The sequence below is a fragment of the Dromiciops gliroides genome, chromosome 2 (genome assembly GCF_019393635.1).
Source record: "Dromiciops gliroides isolate mDroGli1 chromosome 2, mDroGli1.pri, whole genome shotgun sequence".
NCBI lineage: Eukaryota > Metazoa > Chordata > Mammalia > Microbiotheria > Microbiotheriidae > Dromiciops > Dromiciops gliroides.
The window spans coordinates 20,667,049-20,673,923 of record NC_057862.1 but is presented as its reverse complement, the minus strand read 5'-3'; positions in this window follow the sequence as shown (position 1 = coordinate 20,673,923).

Genomic DNA, 6,875 nt, shown 5'->3' with positions numbered 1-6,875 from the left:
AGAACTGATATTGATGGAACACACACTTAAGCGTGCTATTTTGCAAATATAAAATGACTAATATGGTAATGTTATACATAATTGCACATGTATAACCCATATCTGATTGTTTACCACCTTAGGGAGGGGAAAGGAGAGGGAGGGAAGGAGGGATAAAAATTGGAACTCAAAACTATAAATAAAAATGTTTATTATTTTACAAATTAAAATTTTTAAATCAGTTGTGTCGGACTTATTATGTCCGCATTTGGGGTTTTCTTTCTTTCTTTCTTTCTTTTTTTTGCAGGGCAAGGAGGGTTAAGTGACTTGCCCAGGGTCACACAACTAGTAAGTGTCAAGTGTCTGAGGCCAGATTTGAACTCAGGTCCTCCAGAATCCAGGGCTGGTGCTTTATCCACTGTGCCACCTAGCAGCCCCTGGGGTTTTCTTGACAGAGATACCAGAGTGGTTTGCAATTTTCTTCTCCAGCTCATTTTACAGATGAGGCAACTGAAGCAAACAGGGTGAAGTGACTTGCCCAGGGTCATAGCTAGTAAAGTATCTGAGGCCACATTTGAACTCAGGTTTTCCTGACTTCAGGTCTGGCATTCTAACCACTGTGCTACCTTGCTCAAGTTTAACTCCCTCATTTTATAGATGAGCAAACAAACACAGGTGTGAGACCATGTGTTATGGTAGTTAGAGTAATGACTTTAGAGTCAAGAAGACCTAGTTTTGTGTATTCTTTTCTTTTCTTTCTTTCTTCCTTCCTTCCTTCCTTCCTTCCTTCCTTCCTTCCTTCCTTCCTTCCTTCCTTCCTTCCTTTCTTTCTTTCTTTCTTTCTTTCTTTCTTTCTCTCTCTCTCTCTCTCTCTCTCTCTTTCTTTCTTTCTTTCTTTCTTTCTTTCTTTCTTTCTTTCTTTCTTTCTTTCTTTCTTTCTTTCTTTCTTTCTTCCTTTCTTCCTTTCTTTCTTTCTTTCTTCCTTTCTTTGCAGGGCAATGAGGGTTAAGTGACTTGCCCAGAGTCACACAGCTATGTCAAGTATCTGAGGCCGGATTTGAACTCAGGTCCTCCTGAATCCAGGGTTGGTGCTCCATTCTGATCTGGACTGGGTTTTCTCCTTCTGGGCAGCCTGGTGGCCCTCTGTTCCTCAGAAGAATCACCATATTGGCACTGAACTCCATGCAGACACCCATTCAGCTTTGGCCTGAAAGCAGCTCGGAATTCCCAGGTTCACGTGAAGCAGCTTCAGCCTTCCCAGAAGCAGAAAACATGCAGCAAGACCTGGTTTCCAATCTTGCTTCAGACAGTCAGTAGCTAGATGACTTCAGCAAGTCATCTAACCACTTTGTCCCTCAGTTTCCTCATCTGTAAAATCAGTAGGATAAACTCAATTGCTTCAAGGGGCCCTTATAGCTCTGCTGATTATTCTATGAACATACATACAAAGTAATAATTGGACACTCGAAGAGAAAGAAAGCATGAACAACAAGGGATCAGGACAGATTTCCTAAAGGAGGTAGCAGGGGCAGCTAGGTGGTGCAGTGGATAAAGCACAGGCCTTGGATTCAGAAGGACCTGAGTTCAAATCCAGCCTCAGACACCCTGGGCAAGTTGCACACCCCAAAAATAAAAGAATAAATAAAGCCAAACCTAGAGGAGGTAGCACCTGTACAAATTCAACACTCGTTTCCATACCTCTAGTTGTGCCATGCCACCCACCCTTGCCTGCTGGTGCACACCTGCCTGGGCATCTCTTGGAGGCCCCGCCTGATCACCCCACCTCTGACAAGGTTCTCCCCCACTTCCTCTGAGCTCCTCTGGCTCCTGTAATCGGTATCTTTCACTGGGGATCTGGGATAATTAACAACATAAGATGACAGTCAAGCAGGTGTTTTTGCACCTGGAGTGAAGAGGAGGGACAGGAGGAGGGAGGAGGAGGTTCACCTGGGGTGCAGCTGCAGCAGAGTGAAGCATGTCCTGGGACAAAGGTCCTGCTTTGTCCCTCCCTGCTCTTTATGATTCTATGAGCAGCAGAGACTGTCTGTTGTGTGAGCCCAACGGGGGCTCAGAAGACAGTAGTAGCTCCATTGTGGGGGCTGCCCCATCCCTTATGGTCACTGGCCACCCCTGTGAGTATCCAACATGGGCTCTTCCAGTGTTTCCTGTGTGAGTGCTTCTCTACTCATGTGCCCAAATCGCATGTTCTCGGAGCTGATCCTGTGGCCAGGTGGATTTGTAGGAGTGTGTGGCATAGAGTGGGGTGGGGTGTGCAGTGGGAAATGATCTATTGCTACTTTACTTATCATAGCATTTCACTAAAGGTCTTAGCTTTGAATTGCATTTAATAATAATAATAAAATGTGCATTTTAAGATTTCCCAAGGGCTTTTTACATGTTATCTCATTTGAGCCTTATAATAACACCATGAGATAAGTGCTATTATTATAATCCTCATTTTACAGGTGAGGAAACTGAAGAAACAGAGCAAGTGACAAGCCTAGAGTGACACAGCTAGTAAATGTCTGGGACACCTTAAGATTTGGATTTTCCCAAATCCAGCCCTCCATGTGACACCTAGTGGCCACCTCCTCTGCCTCATTAGTACAAGTAAACTCATAGTCAGTAAACATGCATTTCTTAAGTGCCTACTATGTGCCAGGCACTGTGCTATATGTTGGGGATACAAAGAAAGGCAAAAGACAGCCCCTGCTCACCAGGAGCTCACAGTCTGATGGGGAGATAACATGCAAACAACTATGCACAAACGAGTTGTGGATGGCATAAAATGGAGATGAAGAGCAGAAGGATGGATGGCACTGACATTAAGAGGGACCTGTAAAAGCTTCTTGCAGAAGGTGGGATTTTAGCAGAGACTTAAAGCCAGGGAAAACAAGAGGCAGAAAATTCCAGGAATGGGGGCCAGCCAGTGAAAATGCTCAGAATCTGGAGTCTTGCATGAGGACCATCAAGGGAGCCAATTGTTAGTGGATCCCAGAGCAATCCACATAGATGCGTTTTTGAGTGGGAATAAGGGTATAAGCATGTACTAAGCACCTATTGTATGCCAACCATTGTGCTAGGCCTTTACAAATATTATCTCCTTTGATCCTCACTACAACCTAGAGGTAGGTGCTAGGAAGTAGATGAATATCCACATAGTACCTTAAACCTGGGAGAGCTTGTGCCCAGGAAACCCACATACAAGTAGTAACAAGTAGACCCCAGATGTTGTACATATTCAACAAGACAGGTACAGAGCTCTAATCATAAAACAATACTGTTTTAGGTTCAATAGTAAGAGGTTTAGGGGGCAGCTAGGTGGCCCAGTGGATAAAGCACCGAATTCAGGAGGACCTGAGTTCAAATCCGGCCTCAGACACTTGACACTTACTAGCTGTGTGACCCTGGGCAAGTCACTTGACCCCAATAGCCTCACACACACACCAAAAAAAAAAAAAAAGTAAGAGGTTTATCTTTAACTTAACATGTCCAAAACAAATCATTATCTCTTTTCAAACTCTCCTCCTTCCCCGGCTCCCTCCATCTTCCCTGTTACTGTAGGGGGTGCCACCTTCGCAGTATGCTCTCTGGCTGCTCCTCTCCCCCAGTCTGGAATGCTCTCCCTCCTCTTTTTTTTTTTTTTTTTTTGGTGAGGCAATTGGGGTTAAGTGACTTGCCCAGGGTCACACAGCTAGTAAGTGTCAAGGGTCTGAGGCCAGATTTGAACTCAGGTCCTCCTGACTCCAGGGCCAGTGCTCTCTCCACTGCGCCACCTAGCTGCCCCAATGCTCTCCCTCCTCCTCCACTCTGACTACTGACCTCCCCGGCTTCCTTTAAGTCCCAGCTAAAGCCCCGGCTCCTACAGGCAGCCTTCCCCATCCCCTCTTCATTCCAGGGCCTTTCCTCTGTTAATTATTTCCTATTTATCTGTAGCTTGCCTTTTATGTGTGTGTTTCAGGGTACATTGTCTTCCTTATGAGATTGTAAGCTGCTTGAGGGTAGGGACTGTCTTTTGTGCTCCCTTTGTATCTACAGCATGTAGCACAGTGTCTGGCACATAGTAGGAGCTTAATAAATATTGATACAGGGGCAGCTAGGTGGCACAGTGGATAGAGCACCGGCCCTGGATTCTGGAGTACCTGAGTTCAAATCCAGCCTCAGACACCTGACGCTTACTAGCTGTGTAACCCTGGGCAAGTCACTTAACCTCCATTGCCCCGCCCCCCCCCAAATAATAATAAATAAATAAATATTGATACATTGATTGACTTCATACTAAAAACAATCACCTAATGGACATATATTCATGTATCCTTTGTCATTAAGTGAAATCCTTCATATATCAAAATACTCATTGGCAAGGTGAAAAATCACTTTGTCTCTTGTGTAAGTCTGGATTTTCTTATATTGAGCTTCCATAGAGCAAAGCACAGCAGAGTAGTAATTTTTGTTTGTTTGTTTGTTTGCTTCTGAGCCATTTTATGGCCTTGGCTTCTATTGAATGAACTTTATGCCCAGGGGGCTGTTTTTCAAAATGACTATGCCAAAAATAGGTTATAGATAGTTAATAGTTCCCAGCAGTCTAAATTAGCTTATGAATTATTTCTCAACTTAAGCAAAGCTTCCATGCAATCCTAATGAGAAGCATGTTATGGGTATTTTTAGATACAGCTGTAGCAGCATTATACAAAATAAATATAGCCTTTTAAAGATTTCAAGCCAATTCTATGAGTCAGCAGAAAGCTAGGACAGACCAGACCGAAAGTTATGAAAACCTATTGGTTTCACTGAATTTCCAGCCTGGGTATAGATATGAATGCAGACCTAAGTGGGGCTTAGATCAGGGTTAGAGACATAGGATATATTTTGGAAGGGAGCCAGGGAGACTATATGGTCCAAGCCACATGAGACAACTGAGGGGCAGAGAGTATATAAGAAAGCGTTCCAAGGTCACATGGGCAGCAAGTAGAAGATCTGAGCTTCAAATCCTGGGCTCTCTGACTGCAAATTGGGAGTTATTTCTATCACATCATCACACTACCAGAATTACATCAATGAACACGGATTTTTCAGTTCAATATGTTGAATTAATCATTCAATTCAAAAAGCATGTAAATGCTTACTACTACATACAAAGTGGTATATAAGGTGATGGGGAATCAGACCAAGAAGAAAAATCAACTGCCTTAAGGGCAGGTCAAGTCCAAAAAAACATTTATTAAGAGCCTACTATGTGCTAGGCACTGTGCAAAGTTCTAGGGATGCAAAGAAAGCCAAAAAATAGTCCCTGCCCTCGAGGAGGTATGGTGAGTAAAACTATATGTGGTTGGGGGCAGCTAAGTGGTACAGTGGATAAAGCACTGGCCTTGGATTCAGGAGGACCCGAGTTCAAATTCAGCCTCAGACACTTGACACTAGCTATGTGACCCTGGGCAAGTCACTTAACCCTCATTACCCTGAAAATTAAAAAAAAAAACTATATGTGGTTGCCCTATTTCTGTCCCAAGTGTAGGGAAAATCAGCTGGGGTTTATCATATATTTGTTACTTAGAAATTAGAGGCTACTGCACCATTTTGGGGGCATTAAGCATTTATTAAAGTATATTAAATATTAGTAAAGAGAGCACACGTGGCTCTGAAAGATAGGAAAGCCTAGGTAGAAAATAGAAGTGTAAGGGCCTAAAATTCTAGCTGTGATGTCTAAAATCTAATGAGTGGTCGCCTTAAATTAGAAGCTTTAGCAAGAGTTTAGACTTTTAAGTATTTATTAAGGGGGTGGCTAGGTGGCACAGTGGATAAAGCACCGGCCCTGGATTCAGGAGTACCTGAGTTCAAATCCGGCCTCAGACACTTGACACTTACTAGCTGTGTGACCCTGGGCAAGTCACTTAATCTCCATTGCCCCCACACACACACACACACAAAAAGTATTTATTAAAGTGCATTAGAAGTTAGTGAAGAGGGGCAGCTAGGTGGTGCAGGGCCACTAACTGGCCCTGGAGTCAGGAGGACCTGAGTTCGGGTCTGGCCTCAGACACTTAACACTTACTAGCTGTGTGACCCTGGGCAAGTCACTTAACCCCAATTGCCTCACTAAAAAAAAAAAAAATTAAAAAAAAAAAAGAAGTTAGTGAAGAGGGGCAGCTAGGTGGCGCAGTGGATAGAGCACCAGCCTTGGATTCAGGAGGACCTGAGTTCAAATCTGGCCTTAGATACTTAACACTTACTAGTTGTGTGACCCTGGGCAAGTCACGTAACCCCAATTCGCTCACCAAAAAAAAAAAAAGAAGAAAAAGAAGTTAGTGAAGAGAGAGAGGGGGGTAAAAAGCAAACTTCATCTAACTACCTAAGAGAGCCAGCCTCCAACCTCCCGCCAAGCCACTGTCTGGAACCAAAAGGACCTTGCTTCTAAGTGGCTTCTCCCAGAAACCTCCGGTGAAACTGGAAACAGCGCCGTCCACACACACAGCTCCAAGCTAATTGGCTGGTAACACTTATTGATAGGACCCACGGGTGTTAGACGTCACTTCCAGACACCAAAGTCACATGGTTTCTTTTCAGGCCAGAGCTCACCATGTCCCTTCCAGCAGGCGGTGTCATTCCAACTCTCACAGTAGAGAGAGAAGAGAGAAAATGGAGCACCCTAGAGGGTTGCATCTGCACTCACTAAATTCCCAGGCCAAAAAGATCAAGTGTCTGTGCAAGCTTGCTGAGGACAGGAGCAGAGCCCACCTATACACATTGTTCAAAGCTGGATTGGAGGGTGGTCCATGAGTAGAACATGCTGAGGTCAGAGTCCAGAGAACACTCCCCCCTGGTGGGAACAAAGCTTTCAGGTAGGTGTGATGTTGAACAAGGTAACTCCCTGACTCTGAGCTGACCTTAAGAAAGGT